Source organism: Petromyzon marinus, chromosome 34 (genome assembly GCF_048934315.1).
Source record: "Petromyzon marinus isolate PM22_M1 ecotype Great Lakes invasive population chromosome 34, UKy_Petmar_22M1.pri1.0, whole genome shotgun sequence".
In the NCBI taxonomy this organism is placed as follows: domain Eukaryota; kingdom Metazoa; phylum Chordata; class Hyperoartia; order Petromyzontiformes; family Petromyzontidae; genus Petromyzon; species Petromyzon marinus.
The window spans coordinates 7487266-7508506 of record NC_133700.1 but is presented as its reverse complement, the minus strand read 5'-3'; the positions used below and the strand labels follow the sequence as shown (position 1 = coordinate 7508506).

At 53.0% G+C, this 21241-nt stretch overlaps 1 protein-coding gene and 1 long non-coding RNA gene across 4 annotated transcripts in view; one reads left to right on the top strand and one right to left on the bottom strand.

Moving 5' to 3' along the window:
- Window positions 1-9801, top strand: part of LOC116948659 (uncharacterized) — a 34921-nt gene extending 25120 nt beyond the window's left edge. Inside the window, exons 3-4 of one of the 2 annotated variants that reach the window (XR_012945927.1) lie at window positions 6131-6247; window positions 8842-9801. This is a non-coding gene — a long non-coding RNA (uncharacterized LOC116948659). The remainder of the gene's footprint in view (window positions 1-6130; window positions 6248-8841) is intronic. The other variant, XR_012945926.1, reaches the window with a different exon arrangement.
- LOC116948658 (cyclic AMP-responsive element-binding protein 5-like) overlaps window positions 1-21241 on the bottom strand; it is a 125121-nt gene that overhangs the window by 9602 nt on the left and 94278 nt on the right. The gene's annotated exons all lie outside the window — the stretch shown is intronic.

Here is a 21241-nt window from a genome sequence, read left to right as displayed (position 1 = left end):
TTGATAAACGAGCGAGGGTCTTGCAATACGAGTAGTAGTGCGTATACTCTGTCTGCCGAGCGTCACGTGATCACAACTGATATACGAGTGCTTTGGATTACAAACACGTTTCCGGAACGAATTATGCTCGCAATCCAAGGTTTTTACAGTACTTAATTGTAGGAAGTTACAAAAATCGGTTCCTGTAGAGATGCCAGGTGGATAGTGATCATAATGGATGGTGACAGCTTGGGAGGTGGGGGGGGGGGGGAGGAGAGTCCTTCATCCAGCAGCGGATCGATCATGAATGATGGTGATGACGCTTAATGGTAAAGGGCGCAGCCCTGCAATTGCTGTGCTCACTCCACTGCTGTCTTAAGGGGGCCTCCACGAGAGGGTAGATCTAGAGGTGCCCCATATGGGAGGGTATCTCAGCCTCAATCTTCCACAACACCGCAGAGGTGGCGGTGTGATCTCCCCCCTCGTCTGGTGCAGCAGGAGGTTGTGACTGCGATCCTGGGCCCTTGATGACAATGATGTCTGTCATCATCGTCGTCATCCACCGTGATTCATCCACTGCTGGACGAGAGCCCCCAAGCAAGCAGTTGCCATCCCTCACAGCCCTAAGATGAAACGATTCCACTTCCTAGCAGGTGAATGTCCAAACGATACCGATTTAAGTGAGAAGAAATAAACGAGTGGGCAACTGAGTAAAAAAAAATGCAATTATAACCCGAAAATCGTGAGAATCGCATCAAATCAATGTGTGTGTGTGGGGGGGGGGGGCGTTCTCCTCGTTTCCCCTCGCATGGAGAGTTCCCCGGGGTTCCTCTGGCATCGCTCGCCCCTGCCCTCACCCCCCCCCCCTCCACATAGGAAGAAGAAGAAGATGATGTAGGCGACTTCGATGAGCTACCGTGAGCCTACAAGGTCGCCACCGAGCAAGAGCCAACAGCTCAGTGCGCGGCTCTTTAAACACCATTTCGTGACAGTCGTGTGCATGAAATATTGAGGGGGGGGGGGGGGGGTGGGTTTACTGAAATTTGAAAAAAAAATTGTCTGCTTGTTAGTTTGGGTTGTAGACCTCCTGGGCATGGGCATCCACTATAGGGGGAGCTCTTCTGGAGAAAGACGTCTAGGAGGTGGGGGAGGGGTGTAGGAATACCCACACTTTACCCCAGCGCACAGGAACGAGTGGAGATACAGAACCGGGGGGAGGGGAGCGAGAAGACCTTGCGGTGAATGTTTTGAAAGCAGAGGGGTGGGCAGGTGATGACCTCCAATCATGCGGAAATTGATGACGGCTTGAAAGCGGGGGGGAGGGGGCTGTGCCCTTTACTGTGACAGGAGGACGGAGGGGGGTTCCAGGTGGAGGTGAGATCAGGGGGTTGAACAAGAGCGCAGGGACTACCGTGGGGATTGTTTTAAAGACGTAACGGACTTAAAATTTCATATGCAGCTGAAAAGGGGAGGGTGCGGGGGCGATGGAGTGGAAAGAATTGAATTGATGGTAGATGCATCATCACCCCCCCCCCCCACACACACACACACACAAGCCCGGCTAAGAAACCTGACAGCTGTACATCGGAGCACAAGTTTGGAGATAATGGAGCGTACGAAGAGCCACATAAATACGCGATTGCTAATAATTATCAAGGGAGAAAGTGGTGATGGGCGTGAATGACTTGAGACGTGGAGGGATGAGGGTTTGGTCAAGGGAGCTTTAAAAAAAACTTATAATGGGTGGGTAAGACTGCGGTCGGCACACCGCGTGAATCAACCCGGCGAGCCGAGTTCGATTCCCGCCCACGGCTGCCATCGGTGGCGATTATCTGAACCGGTGCTGAGCCGCCCTCTTTAGCCAATCTGCAGTGAACCAGCACGGTGAAGTATGGTCAAACAACCGATATGACCAACACCATGGAGGGGGCTTCATCCAGCAGTGGATTTGCAAAGCGGTTATCATTACAGTCCTTCAAAATTGTAACGTAAAAAGAGAATGTTATATTCCGTGTGAAGATGAGCCATTGTGTAAGGAAAAAAACAGAGGACCCAGAGCAAAATCCACACGACCACAGAGAGAACATGCAAACTCCAAATAAAGTGGTCAGGGATAGGAACAAACCCATGACCTCCTGCATACCATGCGAGGTAGTTAACATCGCGCCACTGGGAGATGTCTCGGGCTGGGTGGTGCTAACCATCGAACAAAGACGATCACTGCATCGCGCGCTTTCAGATGCGCCTCTGCAGCTGTCTGACACCCTCTTCCGAAACGAGGAAGCACTTTCAAATCATCTCAATTGAAAACTCCATTTCTTCATAACTGCTTTTTGTGTTTTAGCCGTTTTCCATCCGCCCCCCCCCACACCTCCGATTAGCGCGGTTGGCTACATACAACGCCAACGAGGTTCGACACACACACACACACACTGCATTGTCCCGAAAATCCCAGGCTGTCAAAAAGCGCCTGTCGGCTCGCGACGGGCGAAGTCTGCGCCTGTTGCGTCGTGTCGGCCAGTGATGGTGGTGGGGGAAGGCGGGGGGGGGGATCAGCTGGGGGCCCAGGTGGCCGCCTCGCTTAGCGCGCACCGCCAGCAGCCAGTCGGAAACTCTGGTCGGAGTCGCAGGGGACACGGCCGGATAATCCACCCCCCCACTCCTCCCCCCTCCACCGTCGGGGGCGCGTCCACCAGGCCGTCACGCAGCCGTGGCTGCGGGGCTCATTGTTGGCGATGAGATCACGAAACGTCGTCGCTCGCGTGGCGGTTGTGGGGGGGCCTCTGGGCGAACCGGGTTTCCCCATTCCCGCTTATTGTCACCAACACCAGGTGAGCATTATCTGAACCGGTACCTGGGCCTCGCCCGGGTGGACTCGGCCTCAAATGACAAGTTGAGTAGGCCGGTGCAGTGTGTGTGTGTGTAAAACGTCACTACTGGAGAGACCAAAGCAGCCAGGCGTGGTGCTGGCCCCCCCACCCCCGTGTGTGGCCCTGCCGGCCTTCACAGGTGCTACTCGCTAACAGCACTTGTCCCAACAGTCTGTTAAGGCTCTACGGTGGGGAGGGGGGGGCTCTTTGTAATTTTTTTGGTGGTGATGACTGGGGTCAGACAAAGCCCGCACTGCTCAGATCCCTGGTTTCGAATCCCGGGGTTTCGGCCATCCAAATCCAGGATTCAAATCCCGGTTCTCGAATGCAATGGGTGATGGTGGTCTAGGTCTACGGGTACGTGGGTCAGAAATTATTGCGCAAAAAAAAGTTCGTTAATTTTTTTTCTTTAAACTAGTTTGAGTGTGATTGGCACTTGATGAACAGGCTTAGCAGGGCATTAACAGGCGTGCCCCATTTGCGCGGATAAAGAGACCCATGGGAGTGACCTCAGAGGTAGTCCTGTGACGTGGTCTTCCGCAGGCGCTCTCCGACACGGGGCGATCAACTGCGAGCTGCAAAACGTCGGACATCGTGTGCCCCAAACAACAACAACAACAACAGCGCGCAAGTCCAATCCCGGATAACATGGGCGGAGATGGACACGGACATAACGGAGGGTGTGGGGGGGTGGTGTACGTATGCAGCGTTAACAGAAATGAATGTTTCATTTGCCGTCTGTTCAGACAGTAATGTTAATGACGAATGAGTTTAGTTTTATTTTTACTCTCGGGGATTGATGTCTGGGGCTGTTGTTGCTGCTCGGTGACTTTGTAGCGATCGACGGCTCTGTCCCCCCCCCCGCCTGACTACGACGCTACCGCAGGTGAAGCCACCGGCGATTTCTGTCCGTGTCCTGCGAAATTGTCTATGAACCCGCGGGAATAATTGTCTACAAACTCCTTCGTAAATAATATACTATAGCCCTCCCGGAAAGACTTCGCCACCCCCCTTGTTGATGGCTTAAAATCGCCTCCCCCCCCCCTCCCCCGCCCGTCCCCGCACATTGATTTGATGCGAGTTTCACGATTTTAGGGTTAGAATGAAAGTAATTTCAATTTCTTTTGCTTACTCTTTAAGCCGACTCGTTTGTATTTCTTTCTCGCTTCGTCTGCATCGTTTGCCCATCCAGATGCTCGAAAGTGGATCGTTTCATCTCCAGGGCAGTGAGCGACGGGGCCACTGTTTTTCCTTGGGGGGGGGGGGGGCCCTCATCCCTGCCGCCACCGCCCGGAGCAAAGCGTAGATGGTGAGACGGAGGTCAAGCGTAGATGGTGAGACGGAGGTCAAGCGTAGATGGTGAGACGGAGGTCAAGCGCAGATGGTGAGACGGAGGTCAAGCGTAGATGGTGAGACGGAGGTCAAGCGTAGATGGTGAGACGGAGGTCAAGCGTAGATGGTGAGACGGAGGTCAAGCGTAGATGGTGAGACGGAGGTCAAGCGTAGATGGTGAGACGGAGGTCAAGCGTAGATGGTGAGACGGAGGTCAAGCGTAGATGGTGAGACGGAGGTCAAGCGTAGATGGTGAGACGGAGGTCAAGCGTAGATGGTGAGACGGAGGTCAAGCGTAGATGGTGAGACGGAGGTCAAGCGCAGATGGTGAGACGGAGGTCAAGCGCAGATGGTGAGACGGAGGTCAAGCGTAGATTGGTGAGACGGAGGTCAAGCGTAGATGGTGAGACGGAGGTCAAGCGTAGATGGTGAGACGGAGGTCAAGCGTAGATGGTGAGACGGAGGTCAAGCGTAGATGGTGAGACGGAGGTCAAGCGTAGATGGTGAGACGGAGGTCAAGCGTAGATGGTGAGACGGAGGTCAAGCGTAGATGGTGAGACGGAGGTCAAGCGTAGATGGTGAGACGGAGGTCAAGTGCAGATGGTGAGACGGAGGTCAAGCGCAGATGGTGAGACGGAGGTCAAGCGTAGATTGGTGAGACGGAGGTCAAGCGTAGATGGTGAGACGGAGGTCAAGCGTAGATGGTGAGACGGAGGTCAAGCGCAGATGGTGAGACGGAGGTCAAGCGCAGATGGTGAGACGGAGGTCAAGCGTAGATGGTGAGACGGAGGTCAAGCGTAGATGGTGAGACGGAGGTCAAGCGTAGATGGTGAGACGGAGGTCAAGCGCAGATGGTGAGACGGAGGTCAAGCGCAGATGGTGAGACGGAGGTCAAGCGCAGATGGTGAGACGGAGGTCAAGCGCAGATGGTGAGACGGAGGTCAAGCGTAGATGGTGAGACGGAGGTCAAGCGTAGATGGTGAGACGGAGGTCAAGCGTAGATGGTGAGACGGAGGTCAAGCGTAGATGGTGAGACGGAGGTCAAGCGTAGATGGTGAGACGGAGGTCAAGCGTAGATGGTGAGACGGAGGTCAAGCGTAGATGGTGAGACGGAGGTCAAGCGTAGATGGTGAGACGGAGGTCAAGCGCAGATGGTGAGACGGAGGTCAAGCGCAGATGGTGAGACGGAGGTCAAGCGTAGATTGGTGAGACGGAGGTCAAGCGTAGATGGTGAGACGGAGGTCAAGCGTAGATGGTGAGACGGAGGTCAAGCGCAGATGGTGAGACGGAGGTCAAGCGCAGATGGTGAGACGGAGGTCAAGCGTAGATGGTGAGACGGAGGTCAAGCGTAGATGGTGAGACGGAGGTCAAGCGTAGATGGTGAGACGGAGGTCAAGCGTAGATGGTGAGACGGAGGTCAAGCGCAGATGGTGAGACGGAGGTCAAGCGCAGATGGTGAGACGGAGGTCAAGCGCAGATGGTGAGACGGAGGTCAAGCGTAGATGGTGAGACGGAGGTCAAGCGTAGATGGTGAGACGGAGGTCAAGCGTAGATGGTGAGACGGAGGTCAAGCGTAGATGGTGAGACGGAGGTCAAGCGTAGATGGTGAGACGGAGGTCAAGCGTAGATGGTGAGACGGAGGTCAAGCGTAGATGGTGAGACGGAGGTCAAGCGTAGATGGTGAGACGGAGGTCAAGCGTAGATGGTGAGACGGAGGTCAAGCGTAGATGGTGAGACGGAGGTCAAGCGTAGATGGTGAGACGGAGGTCAAGCGCCTCCGCGCTCACGGGAGTGACGTTTTCACGGCGCTCGTGGTCACGCCGACGGTAAAAGTTTCCGCTCGCGCGCTTTTGTGATTTGTGAATTTGTGATTTGTGAATTTGTAACTTTTTTTTGTCACCTTACCCGGCCGGTCTCCCCCCCCCCACCCCTAACCCCGGGGAGAGGAGATCGTTGCGGGGCTTGATTTACCGTCGCACTCTTAACGTCGGGATTTATCGCCGCGGTAACGACGACGACAATAACGACAACAACAACAAACAACAAAAAACCCACCTGCCAGGAAGGTATTTAAAAGCGACGCCCTCATCACCGCCGGTAAATAACAGCTCGAGAAATGAAGGAGGCACGCGCTCCGCCGCTGCTGCTGCTGCTGCTGCCGCTTTAATTGAGATGCACGGCGCGAAATTCGACGGCAAGTCACGCGGTGGCTTTTATACATCTTTTTTTACGCGGGTAAAAGATGGCTTTCGTTGCACGCGTTGATTTGTTTATTTACACCAACCCCCCCCCCCCCACCCCCCCACCTTCGGTGATTTGCATCCGGCAGTGAATTGGGATTTAACGCGTGGACTCCGCCAGGAGCCCGCAGCCGTCCAAGCAGAGATTCGCTCGACGGGCAAAGCGCATCTCGCGCGGCGTTTCTACGTTTTGCCCGCGACGCTTTTTAATCGCTTGACGACACTCGAACGCGGAGTTTGCCACCTTTCTTGTCGTCGTTCCACTGCTCGATTGGAGTCTTACCCCCCACCCCCACCGCGCTTGGTCGGTAACAAGGAGGGGGGCGGGGGAGGGAAGTTGACCATACTTCACCACGCCGGGGTCACTGCGGGGCTTTTAAGACGGTGCGGGGTGAACCCGGACCCGGTTGAGATATCATGCGCCACCGACGTTCGCCCGAGGCTTGGAATCGAACTTGTGTCACTGTAGTTCACAGCGCAGTGCGCTATGCAAATGGGGCACCGCGGTGTGAGATGTTAACTACCTCGCCTGGTATACAGGAGGTCGTGGGTTCAATCCCGACCCTTGACGCCTGCTGTATATTAGGAGTTTGCGTGTCTCTTTCTCCCCACCCTGTGATCGCGTGGATTTTTCTCCGGGTCATCTGGTTTTTCCCCTCCACATTTCGAACCAACATCACACGTTTAGAGTATTTGTCTGCTATAAATTTCCACGTGGTAAGCCACTTCGTTGAGCTATCATTTGGAGCCCGGTCGCTTCTGAAAAAAAGAAACTAGCTCAGTGGGGCCTTACCTGATAAAATAGTTTAATAGTTCAGTTTGAACTCCCTTATCGTAATAATAGGGTTTTCCCCTTTTTTCTGGCAACAAAACTGAAACCTTTTTACAAGGATTCATGTCGGCATTAACCAAAATACCTGCAGTCAAAATGCAAACAAAAAACATTCTATGATAATGTATGCATTGTCCTTGAAACTGATTGGTCCACACCAAGGGACGGCTTTCTTTTGAGCTTTGACCCAGTTGGTGCTCGACTAGATGTTTAGGTAACGAGGTTCATGGTGCAGTGTGCCAACCACTGGACTACCGCCCCCCACCGTACCACTGTAAACCTAGCAGCTCGGTGCGGTGAGTACATTCAGACAATTACAGCTTTAAGTGCCACTTTCCCAAGACCGCAGTGGTTCGCCTAATGTGCAAATTACAACTAAAAATAACGTTATTATAAACACATTTTGAGGGTTTAGCGCTGTGTAATTGCAGCAATTTGCAAACTGTTGGCTTGACCGAGGACAAATTGTGATCCGTTTTCAATTGCACATTTCATATGCCCCTTGCAATGCCTCCTGAAACTCCATGCCCCTTAATAAATAAATAAATTTGCCGAATTGCCAAATCCCGGTCATTCTGAATCCACGACTGGGTGAAAGCTCTCTCTCCCTACCGTGTATGTTCTGGAGGTGGTTGACCAAACTTCACGACGCTGGTCGGTGAAGGGGCTGGGGGAATATGGAGGCCCCAGGACTAGTTGACATATCGCTCGCCACTGATGTTAGCCGTGAATGGGGGGGGGGGGGGGAATCGAACTCGGGTGGGCCGGGTTCATAGCGGAGCGTGAGCGCCGTAACAACTGCGCCACCCTCCCAGCGTCGCGAGGCCATTCGTCAATCCACACGTAATGCTCACGATTACGCACCACAGCAGGTACTCATTTAAGGCCAAGTCGACTGCTTCGGTTATTCGCCACTGTTGTTAGTCGCGGGCGGGAATCGAACTCGGCTCGCCGTGTTCCGTAGGGCAGAATCCTGACCGCGACTGCACTCGTGCTGCCCATATATACACATGAGCAAAGACACGCGCGCTCACAATCCGCGTGTACGTGTAATTTTCCGCTTAAGCATATTTCCCAAATTAACGTGTTTCTCAACACGCACACACGCGGCCGGTTCTCTCTGTCGATGGTGATTCACGTGGGGTGGGTTTGGCGTGGCGCTTCCGCTGAACGAGAAGGCGCGCTGGGCGCTTGCACCGCCGTGGTTACTGCTCTCCCGTGAACCTCGCCCGCTCCTCTGCCCGCCCGTGTTGAGGACTCTGGTGTGCCAACCAGACTCGTCCACACTGTGTTCCAACCGCCACCAACTCGCTCACTCACCCGCTCATTCTGATTCGTCATATCCACTGTGTTTGACCACCACCACTACCACCACCACCACTGCAAACACCGACACATGAGAAAGCTCACCCTCTCGCTCACCCACCCACTCGCCATACTGCTGGTCGCAATAATACCCTCGCTCGTTCGCTATGATAACAGCCATCGCGATATGAAGCGTGTTTTTTTTCTCTCTTCTCGCGAAGAACAACAGTGCCTTCTGTGTCACATCAACCATCCCATGTCTCACACCTGTTCCACCCACTAGCGACTCGCGCCGCTGGCTACGTACGGCGCGAGAGAAGTTCAACGTGGATACAAGCACACCTGCCCTCAAGCACCGCCTCCGAACGCATCCACGAGCATCCGAGCCGTCTGCTCGGATGCCTCAGGGGAGGGTACCCGCCCACCTGGCGCGACTGCTTGAGCAAGAATGCGCCAGTGATGGACAACGCTCGGACACGCTGACGACAGCGAAGGTGCAGCTCCCTCCGGTCAGCAGTGGCTCATTCCACCGCTGTCAGGAGGGCCCTTCGCCTGATTGGGGGGGGGGGGGGGATTTCTAGAGGGGGCCAGATGAGTGGTTGTTTTTGGCCTACTCTGCTGCGAATCGGAAGACTCGGGATCGTAAGTTTATTTCCCCTGGTGTAAAAAGCCCGTCGAGCTAAGAAGCTGTGTCATGGATGACTCGGCCGGCAGACATCTTGCGTACCAGGCGAGGGAGATGACATCTCCCCGCTGCCGCGGATCCAGGGAGCGATCTGCTAAGCAGCTTGAATTTCAAATCGAGACCGGATTTCAAGAAACGAACGAGGGAGACAAAAATTTAGTTCACGATGGTGGAATGCGAATACATTTGTTGCCCTCCGGCAAAGGCGACGCACTGCGGCGGATAAATGGCGGGCGATATGCAGCCAGGGAGCCCGAGGCAAGCACTGTGGGGGGCTGGGGGGGGGAGCAATGTTCTGGACCCTGCCCATTGAATGGCGCCGTCCTATTGGCATCTCCATCTGGGAGTGCTGGAGCGGTTTCATCCTCGGCACATTCGCAAGCCAAGCAAACGCCTCTGGCAACTGCGGCAGAGAGGGAGGGAGAAGAACGCTCATTCCCCTTTTTCGGTTTGCGAGTTTCCAGCTTCGCGAGTGTCTTTACCGGTCCCCGATTTAAAGAAAAAACGCGGTCAGCAGGAAGGACAACAAAAAAAAAACCTATTTGTAACGCACTCTTGTACGCTCCACGTGTACATATGCACGTTACGCTATTCCATTGTTATTCATGAAGTTGCTGTCCGCGATTTCTCAAGATCCGCGAACGGCACGCGGAACGTGACACGATTGCATCGCGAGTGAAAGAAAGCGATGGGAAAGTTAGAATGTGAGAGTGAGAGAATGATGTGAGAAAGCGATGAGCCTAATGGTGAGGTTATTTAGGAAATTCATTTGTAGGCCCAATATCATTATCAGCGAACTTTGCTATTCACGAGCATCACCGCAACGTAACCCTCGCAAACAACGAGGAAATCGTGTGGGGTATGCGATGTGCCACTTTCCGCTATATATAGCAAAACGTGTGCATGCGTGTTTGATCACGTAGGCAGCACAGGTCTTGGCACTCCCGCCATCATCGTAGTCAACTCTCCCACGGATAACTGCAGCAGGGATTAAGTCGGCGACGTTTTGGTGAAACGTTTCGTGGTTTGGTCCAAGGGCCTGCACGGTTTTTAAAACTCGTGCCTGTAGTTTGCGTGGGCCGTAAATACGATGGATTCCTTGCGCGTGCGATTCAAAGGACGTATTCGTGAACGTGCGAATCTACTTTAACCGAGCCCATTTGCGTGTCCAGCTCTTTGTCCATCTACCTACTTTTCCATCCATTCATCTGTCTGTCAATCTACACATTTGTCCATATATCCAATTGTATATCCATAATCATCTGTCACTCAATATGTCTAGACGTCTATCTACCCATCTGAGTGTGTCTGCACCATCCATCTGCTCATCTATCCCATCCCATGCCTACGCTCAATTATATATTAGTCTTCTAATACTCGCCACGTACTTGCTTTCTGCGAGACCTCGTTTAATGCGGTGGTAAATGCTTTTGTGAAAAGTGCGGCGAGAATTTGAGGAATTTCTGTATATCCGTGGACGGCACGAATAAACAAATGCAAACAATGAAAATTGTAATCAGGTTTGTAAACTGTAAACTCATCCTGCAGTTGTGTCCCATGGCGGGACAAAGAACCGAGATTAGAGCAGGCCGCAGCGTTACTATCGCTCCGCGTTACGGTATCGTTCCTCGTGACTATCAGCCCGCGTAGGCCGCGTGGCTCCAGAAAGTAGTTGGGCGTCGGCTGCTCCGGCGACCAACTTACAACAGGATTCGCGTTACACGTCATAACGGGGTCGCATTCTGCGTCCGTGCGGAAAAGCACCATGGAAACCCTCCCGTCGTCGAATAGCGCATCACAGCGTGGCACCGACCAGCGTGGCGAGGTATGTTTAAATAACCCCTACCACCAGCCATGCCATGGGTGGAGGCCACTCATCCGGCAGTGGATGTAGAGAGAGAGCGCGCGCGTGTGTGTGTGTGTATAAGTGTGCGAACGCACATCGCGTATTATGACAAAACGCAACTGTTGCAGCCGACCCCTGGAACTTGGCGGGGCTAGCGCTGGGTTTTGTTGGAGCGGGGATTTCTCCGCCAGATATTAACGGATTTACATTTTTACTCGGAGTGCTCTGTGGCAATACACCAACGTTATTGAAGTGTTGCACACTCCGTGCAATTTTCATCGCCGTCTTACCCTGAAATCCAACGAAAATAAAATGTAATCCGTGCCATTGGACTCGCAATGCTCTGCACCTTTCTTCAATGATTCGGCAATGATCGAGGCTTAGGGGTCGGGGAGCGGTGGCGCAGTGGTTGGCACGCCACGCTATGAACAGAGAGACCTCCGGTGGTTCGATTCCCAGCCACGGCGATCATCGGTGAAGAGTGATACTTGGAGCCGGGTCCTGGCACCACCCCCCCCCCCCCACCCCCTTCAACAAACCCGCACGGGCCCATGTGGCGAAGTATGGTCAAACCACCCCCACTACCACACAGCGCTTGTATGCATGACCGCCGCGTAGGGCTGGTTGTTTTCGGCAGCTGATGGGCAGCGTGCTTCTATGCTCCCGTGTCTATGCTTCCCACTTTCACCAACGCGCACCGACTGGTGTGGCGGAGTAAGGTCAAGCGACCGCTCTACTACCGTGGCATGCGGCGGGGGAGGAGGCACCTCATTCAGCAGTGGACCGACACTGGGACTACACGTGCACACATCGAACAGGTATCATTGCGAAGACATTTGACTTAATTTGCCTTCGCCTTGTTTGGTGACTCGGGTCCAACTCGTACAAATGAGACTGTATCCTGGGGCTCCGTGGTGGCTAAGAGATGTTAACTGCCTCGCCTGGTATACAAGAGGTCGTGGGTTCAATCCCAACACCGACGCCTGCTGTACATTTGGAGTTTGCGTGTCTCGCTCTCATCATCATCACGGTGGCTAAGAGATGTTAACTGCCTCGCCTGGTATACAGGAGGTCGTGGGTTCAATCCCAACACCGACGCCTGCTGTACATTTGGAGTTTGCGTGTCTCGCTCTCTCTCCCGTGGAATTTTCTCTGGGTTCTCCGATTTTCCCTCCACACTTAGAATCAACATCACGCATTTAGAGCATTTGGCTCCTCTAAATTTCCACACGATGATAAGCCACTTCGTTGACCTATCAATTGTGGCCAGGCCACTTCTGAAACATATCTATATAGCCTTAAGTGGTTAAATAAAATAAAAAGTTGCCTTTTAGTTTACTCTGAAATTTCGCACCGCAGTAAAAAAAAGTTGTATACAAATTGTGGCTCATTTTACGAAATGCGTCGATCGGTTCGACACGCGCACTACGAAAACTGAACCAGCGCGGCGAAGTATGGTCAAACGACCTCCGCCCACTGACACGGCACGGGGAGGAGGCCCTCATCCAGCAGTAGATCAGCACACCACACATAAAATCCCCAAAACGTTACCGGTAGGAATTGCACATCGCGAAAATAATCCACTCGCATTTGAAGTGATAAACAAATGAGCTATTCATTGCGTTTCTCGGGCAACGAATCATAATATTTTCATCGCCCCCCCCTTCCCCCGCCGAGCGTGACAAATCCCCTGGCTTATTAAGAGTCTTTGTGGCATCTGCAGCGATACGAGACGCAATGTAACACTCCGCACAGCTCATACAACAGACAACGCACACGGCCAGCGCGTCCAAGGAACACAAGAGGCATGGGGCGGGATGCACGATTGGCATCCAGTGCTGTCATCGCCATCACCGCGCCATCGTGATCTATCCACGGAAGTCATGATCTATCCACTGCTGAATGAAGACCACCCCCCCCCCCCCCCCCCCACCACTCCTGTCTGGCCGTCCTCGTGGCGACCTGTCCGTGTATAACACGGCGTCACAATAATTCTGGTGAAGGTTGAGAACCAACTGGAACGAATTATTTACGAAACTCTGGTTCTTTCGGTAAAGTCACGTAGATAGAAGAAATTATAATAATAATAGAACACAACGTTTTGGTCACAACACAAGCGTCCGTCAGATGACGTCAGATGTCGGACGCTTGTGTTGCGACCGAAACGTCGTGTTCTATTATTATTTCTTCTTCTACCTACGTGACTTTACCGAAAGAACCAGAGAGTATGGATTCCTGCAGTCACGAAAGCTTCAAATCAAGATTGAATTATTTACTATAAAGTGTTGCTTTTGTCTGGGAGACTTGCCGTCGAGAAAATTGGGGGGGGGGGGGATTTATCAGGGAAACGATTGACCAAAATATTAAAACACTCCGAAAGCAGAAGCCAGTCTCCCCGCCCTAACGACCATCGAATCCGTCCCTTCTATCCGTGGCTAGATGGGACGATTCGCGTACGGTCAGGACTAGCGGCGGCAGTGGTGGCCAGGGACACGGAGCGACGGAATCGGCTCGTGGGCAGGTGCCGGGTGGATCATTATTATTGCTTGGGGGAGGCCTTCATCCAGCAGTGGATTGACCATGACTGATGATGATGACGATGACGGATGTATCGTTACGCCCATAATTTTCGACACGAACCCCCCGCCGCTCCCCCCAAACCCGTGGCAACTTGGCCCCAAACCCCGAAACTTCAAAATTGTTCCAAAGCATCCGTGCCTATAAGCAAGTCGTGCCAGCCCTACATTAGGGTTGGCAGAGGCACTGCACCATTGGAAAAAAAAGTAAAACCAAGTCGTGCTTTGTGAATTCTGGTCCATGGTTGAACAATGTAAAATCCCAACTTTTTAACCCGTCTTATGCTGTGTTATTCTATGGGTCCTGTGAATATCGATGGCTGTGTTAGTTTAGGCAGCTTTTATGTTCGGTTATTGGTCTGTGTGGGTCCATGGGCCACAGCTCTGCATGCACGTCGATGGATTTCTACGTTAGCTTATGGGTCTCCATGCGAGTCCGTTGGTCTGTGCGGAATCCATGGATTTTCATGTAAGTCTGTGGGTCTCCGTGCGAGTCCATGAGGTCTCTGTGTGTAATTCCGGTAGTCTTTATTTTAAGTCTACGTTTATTCACGGTAGTTTATGGCCCCTATGTAAATCTACGGCTTCTACAGACACCGTAAAACCTCCGTGTTCCAGAGATTTGGCGAGCACGCCATGGGGCATGGGATCGGTGCAACGATGGGACAGGGATTATTTCGCTAAGTGGCCGTGGCCTATAGCTTAAGCCCCACCCCCGCCCCCGTCTCTTCCTTACACGAGGCATTAAACCAGGTCTTGCCCGCTCAGCACCCACTAAATAAAGATTCCCGTGGCATTTTTGACAGAGCAAATGGCATTTACTGCTGCTCCCCTCCATCTCTTCGTTTGCCACGGCCACGAATCATCTATCAGTGGATCAGCCTGGCGTCATTCATTTAAATCAATCGTCTCGTGTATTTGTTCATTGTGTGTGCAACAAAACACAAGCAACAGCAACAATAGGCGTGTCGCTCGCCGCTAAAAATGAACGGAGCCACTGCGTCGGTCGACGATGATTGTCATCAAATTCTGTTCTATCCACTGCTGGATGAATGACCTTCCTGTTAAGTAATTGATTATTGACACCAGGTACGATCTACCCACTGTTGGTTTGAATGGCCTTCCCTTTTATGGTATTAAGTAATCAACATCAGCCATGACCAATCCACTGCTGGATGAACAGCCTTCCCGCTGATGGTATGACGTAATCAACATGATCCAAGACCTACCCATTCCTGGATGAATGGCCTTCCTGTCGATGGTATTAAGTAATCAACATAAGCCACGATCTAACCCACTGTCAGATGAATGGTCCTTCCTTCTGATGGTATCAAGAGTGATCGTCGGCTATGATCGATCAACAGCCGGATGAGTGCCTCTCCCCGAGCCAAGCCCATCTCTCACGCTCCTGCGAAACAACGATCCATCCGGCACCTGCCCACGAGGCAACCCGCCCCCCCCCCATCGCTCGACGTCCAGCAGCGAACACACTACGGAAACGTGATCACTACGACTACGTAACGAGCACCCGTACGCCGACGTGATGAAGGCGAGTAGCGCCCGCGTAGCCATGCGGGGCCGACGGGGAAGGCGCTCATTGGCGAGCGACGTATTAAGGCCGGAGCGACGCACGCGGATGTGGCATGGCCGACTCCCCACGCTCGGTCGCCTTTGTCTCCCCCGGTGCTGATGTCCACACACCACGTCGGTTACTCATTTGCGGCCTAGTCGAACAAGGGGAGGCCCAGAACTGACTCACTGCTGCTATAAGCCTGGCCATCGGAATCGGAACCGAGACCACCAGGTTCGTAATGCAGTGCACAAACCACTGTGCCACCGCTCCCCACTCTGAAACGCAATCGCGCGCAAACACGCACGTTGGAACAGTTACATTAGAGGCTGTCCATTAAGCATGTATCCATTGTAAAACAAAAAAAAGGTTGATAATTAAGACAGCGGATTGAACGGCGTGGTTGAAATGTTACCTACGTACTCCTCACACACTTTCATTGTTCAGATAGAATGTAGCGGACTGAATGGATAATTGTCAGGCGCTCTGGAAAGTAAGACGCATCCCCAACATCTCGCTCCCGCTATCAAGCTCCCTGCGCATCCATTCAATTCGGGATTCTCTCGACGGTCACCCGGAAGGTTTTTTTTGTCCCCCCCCACAACCATCAGGTGCGTGCAGTGCGTCACCACTTTTGAGATTCAGATGGAAGAACAATTGGCAGACAACATTTGGAAGGGGGTGGACCGCGCGTTGTGTCACAAAGAAGCGACTGGGGGCTTCGAGAATGAGAAGTTATCAAAAGCAGAAGTTTACTTCACCGGGTGTCTACCTCGCCCGGTATAAAGGGGGTCGGGGTACGATTCCAACCCTGACGCCTGCTGTAAATTTGGAGTTTTGCGCGTCTCTCTCCCCATGGTCGCGTGGATTTTTCTCCGGGGTCCTCCAAGTCCGGTTTTTCCCTTTCGTTGGGCTATCATCGTTCGTGGCCAGGTCGCTTCTGAATAACTGCATAGCTCAGCGGAGACTTACCTGGCAAAAAGAACAACAACAAAAGCCCGTCGAGCTAAGGAGGTACTTTTTTTTTCCCAAGGGCTACTCGGCGGGCAGAAACTCCGAGCAGGTTGGCCTTCCACGTCCTTTAGTTCGCACTTACAGCTCAACGACAGCAGAGGGAGATGGGTCAAGAGACAAAGATCCCCCGTATAGCCTTCAACAGCCTGTTAGGGCATGTGCTGTTAGGGAGTAGCACCGACGAAGATAGGCACCGGCGCACGAGGAGGTGGGTGTCCAGACGTACGCCCGCCCGCCTTTGTCTCCCCAGTGGCGATTTTTTGGACACTCCGCCCCAGTTCTCAGTCGAGGCCGAGTCGACCTACGGTAGGCCCAGGACCGGTGCAGATAAACATCGCAAGCGTTGTGCCGTGCGCGGAAATCGAACTCGGGTCGCCGGGTTCGTAGCGCGGCGTGCTAAGCCCCAAACACACCACAGCTCCCAAATACAAAGAACCCCTCACCCCCCACCCCTAATAGCCTTTAACAGACTGATGGGGCAAGTGCTGTTAGCGAGCTGCCACTCCCACACACACGCGCCAAACCGAGCTCCCCCTTGGCTTCGCTTGGTCTTACTCCAGCGGTCGTAACATCGATGATGGGGAGGGAAAAATAACAACGATGACACGCAACACCGCCGACCCGTAGCGTTTCGGAGCCATAATAGCCGATCCCGTCTGCAAATCAAGCCGCTCATCTCAGTTTAACATGTAGTAGGATTTTGCGACCAATATCATCTATAATACGTTTTTTTTTTGGGTTAGATCGCATAAATATAGAAACGTGTCGTCAAAACTCGCCACCACCCAACTGCCAATTAGCAAGGGTTGTCACGTAAACAGAACGTGGCCAATTCGTTACTAGTACAGCACACCGGTATGTTGAAGAGCCAAGCCCCAACATTTACAATTTGACATTTCCCTTTTCCGGTTATCTCGCTGGTGCGGCCGCGGCGGCCCACAGCCAAAGGCCCTCGTCGTGCCGAGCCCGGCGGTGCTCTTGACGCCCCCCCCCCCCCCCCCCACAAAGGGCTCAGCAACACGTGGTACCACTTTGGTCGCTCGGAGGACGCAGGGCAGCAACCGCGCACTCAACACGCCGGCGTTGTCGTTGATGTTGCAGCGCACGGAGCGTGAGCGGGTGGGGGAGTGGGTGACTGCGTGATTGAGTGGCTGGCTGCGTGCGTGAGTGACTGCGTGTGTGGGTGAGTCGGTGAGTGACTGTGTGAGTGAGCGGCTGAGTGAATGAGCGCGTGAGTGACTACATAAGTGAGTGAATGCGTGGCTCAGTGCATGAGTGACTGCGTTCGTGAGTGGGTGGCTGAGTGAATGACTGCGTGATTGTGTGATTTGAGTGAGTGACTGGGTGAGTGACTGCGTTCGTGAGTGGGTGGCTGAGTGAATGACTGCGTGGTTGTGTGATTTGAGTGAGTGACTGGGTGAGTGACTGCGTTCGTGAGTGGGTGGCTGAGCGAGTGCCTCATCTGCGACTCCGCAGTGTGTTGTTTGAACACGGCGTGGACGAGACGAAACAGCAGCCCGCGGGTCGGACCAGAGTTCTCAACATGGCCTGAGGAGGTATCCAACGGGGGGAAACTGCGCCAACACTCTTCTTTAACTTCCCAAATCCTCATCAACATCTTCTCAACATTGCTCACATTGTTGCTGTGGTACACGGAGCGTGGCAGCGATAATGCTTTGTGGAACTGCAACCGCGAGCAGCGTCGAGAGGATGACGATTTGGGAAATTAAAGAAGAGCCGTGGTGGAGCCGCCCCATTGGATTCCTCCTGAGGCCATGTTGAGAGCTCTGGTGTGACCGACTGCGATTTCGTCTCATCCACGCTGTGCTCAAACACCATACTGCGGGGTCGCAACAAGACACTCACTCAGCCACCCACTCAGTCACTCATCCACCCAGTCACTCAATCACACACTCAATCATTCAATCACGCAGTCAATCATTCACTCATCCACCCAGTCACTCACGCAAGTCAATCATTCACTCAGCCACCCACTCACTCACGCAAGTCAATCATTCACTCAGCCACCCACTCACTCACGCAGTCACTCATTCACTCAATCACACAGTCGCCCACTCACGTAATCACACAGTCACCCACTCACCCATGCATTCACATAAATCACCCACCCACCTACTCGCACAATCAAGTATTCACCCACCCACTCACTCACAGAGTCACCCACTTGATCAATCGCTAATTCACCCATTCCCTCACCCACCCACTCACCTCACTTCTCTATCCGCTTCTTCCCCTCGCGCTGCTCCACTCTGGAATTCCTTCCCTGCGTCTCTTTGACCAACTGTCAACCTTGCTCGATTCAAGTAAACGTGCTGCACTCTTATCGATTGCTAACCTTGAGAGTGCCGTTTGTTGCTGGCCGTTTGGCCGCACCTCTGTTCCGAACCTCTGTGCCTATCCCTCGGTGACCATGGTTTAAAAAAAAAGTCGCGTGGTGGCACCGCGGTTAGCGTGATGCGCTGTCAACCCAAGCGACCTGAGTTCACCGAGGTCAACGGAGACGATAAAGACCCAGTGTCGGTGTGGTCGCTATCGGTTTAGAGGTTTTGTAAAAATAATCGGCCACGAATCAATCCACTGCTGGATGAACACCTCCGCCAAGCTGTCACCATCGCTCACAGTTCTGCGATGGGACAATCCGGTGTCTTCGCACGGACAAAGACAAAGATCCCCCACATAGGCTTCAACAGACTTTTGGGGCAAGTGCTGCGAGCGAGTAGCACCTACGAAGGCCGGCACAGCACACGAGGGAATGGGGTGGCCAACACCATGCCTGGCCGCCTTTGTCTCCCGAGTGGCGACGTTTACGCATCGCTCCAAATACTACATTGAGGCCAAGTCGACCTAGGGGAGACCCAGGACCGGTTCGGATCATCGTCACCGGTGTTGGCCGTGAGAGGGAATCGAACTCGGGTCACCGGGTTCGTAGCACAGCGCGCTAAACCGTTACACAACCGCTCCCAATGATAGACTCACGTACGCCCGTGCACACACACATACACACACAAACACACACACACATACACACACACACGGACAGCGCTTGCCTTGATATTGCCCAGACACGGCAGTAAGTAGTCTGTTGGCTCCCTTAAAAAAAGTGAATTACGACGAGGGCAACCTTTTTCAAATCGAGCGGGTTCACCCCATCGCACAGGGCGATCGGTGCGCCCCCCTCAAGCGTTGCCAACCCCTCCGCGGCACGGGGGGGGGGGGTGGGGGGGGAATCTCTCGATAGGGCAGCCCGGGAGGTTCTCCTCCCCGTGTTCACAAAGGACGGGTGTCGTCCTCGCCCCCCCCCCCTCTCGCCAGCGCCGCATGACCCCAAATTTTAATGTGCCCAATTCTATTTTCGAAAAAGTCTTACTCCCGGATGCGCGTGGAGGAGGAGAAGTGCGGTGGTCCCACTTACCCGCGTAGCCTCGTCCACGTTAGATGGTCCTCGCGGCCGCTATCGCGACTCTGCTGGCCATGACCAAAACTAAACTAAGCTCTCTCTCAGAAGCGACCCGGCCACGAATGATAGCTTAACGAAGTGGCCTATCAACGTCGAAATGTATAGCAGCAAAAATGCTCTAAACGTGTTGTTGTCGATTCTGAATGTGGAGGGAAAAACTGGAGGATACGGAGAAAAATCCACGTGGATCACGGGGAGAGAGACATGCAAACTCCAAATATACAGCGAGCATCAGCGTGGAGATCGAACCTACGACCTCTTGTCGACCAGGCAAAGGAGATAACATTTCGCCACCACTGCACCCTGGCGGGCGGACAGACGCACAGACGGACTCACCGACGCACACAGCCAATGCATTAACGCTTTCAACCCTCAGTTGGAAAGAGTTAAGCTAATGGAACTGTGCTCACATGGGCCATCGATTAGCACGGTTGGTTAGGTACGGTGCGAAAGAAGTTCAACATACATACTTCCCATAGACTAACAACTACCCGATAGACTCAATACTGGACATAGACTAACACTAACCATATACTCAACACTGCACCTCCGATTAGCACGGTTGGCTACATACGCTGCGAAAGAAGTTCAACATACATACACACGTTGCCACGGTTTACTCCATGGATGCGTACTTCATCAGCGCACCCCCCCCCCCCACCCCCGAAGGACGCGGCTGTACCGACGGCGTGCTCATCAGCTGTCCCGCAACCCGGGCGCCTCTCGCATGCTGGAAAGTGATGAGAATCACTCATCAGTTTCGAGCGGGTTGTTCAATTAAAGACGCAGCCTTTAACTTTCGCTTTAATCGTCGTCGACATCATCATCATCATCCCCACTGGCCATCGTCGATCCACTGCAGGACGAAGGGCCTCCCGACGCTGTCACCATCCATTATGATCATTCAACGAGCATAGACCATCGCATATCCGTCCTGACCAGTGGCCGCCCACAGCGAGGGCGGTGTTTTGTGCACGGTGGCCAAACCTGTCAATTACCGATGAGTTAGACACGCATCGCTGCCCTGTGTATATATATTTCAGAATCTGAATATGTATTTATGCTAGAGGAATCCGATGAGCTATAAAGCTCTCTTTCACAGGTGTCCAGTAGGGGCATGGCGTCAGAAAGTTACAACTATAAACAGCACAAAAAACGCGATAGGCGTGCAAAGTACAAATGAAAACACAAACAAATACAATACTAAACCATCTCCATCCTACCAGGCAAAGCCCCACTGAGGTGTTCACTTATTTTTCAGAAGCGACCTCGCCACAAATGATAGCTCAACAAAGTGGCCCCATCATTTGGATTATTTACGGCAGCAAAATAATAGATATTAAAATATATTTATTTCTTTGCCATCGGCAAAAAAAATTGCGAACACATTATCGTACGGATGCTCAACAATCAACCGATTTGGTCCCATGCGCTGCTAGACTGCGATTATCTTGACACATTTGCCTTTTTTCACGTGGAAATGGAGTCCGTTGAGGTGCATTGTACACGGGGCC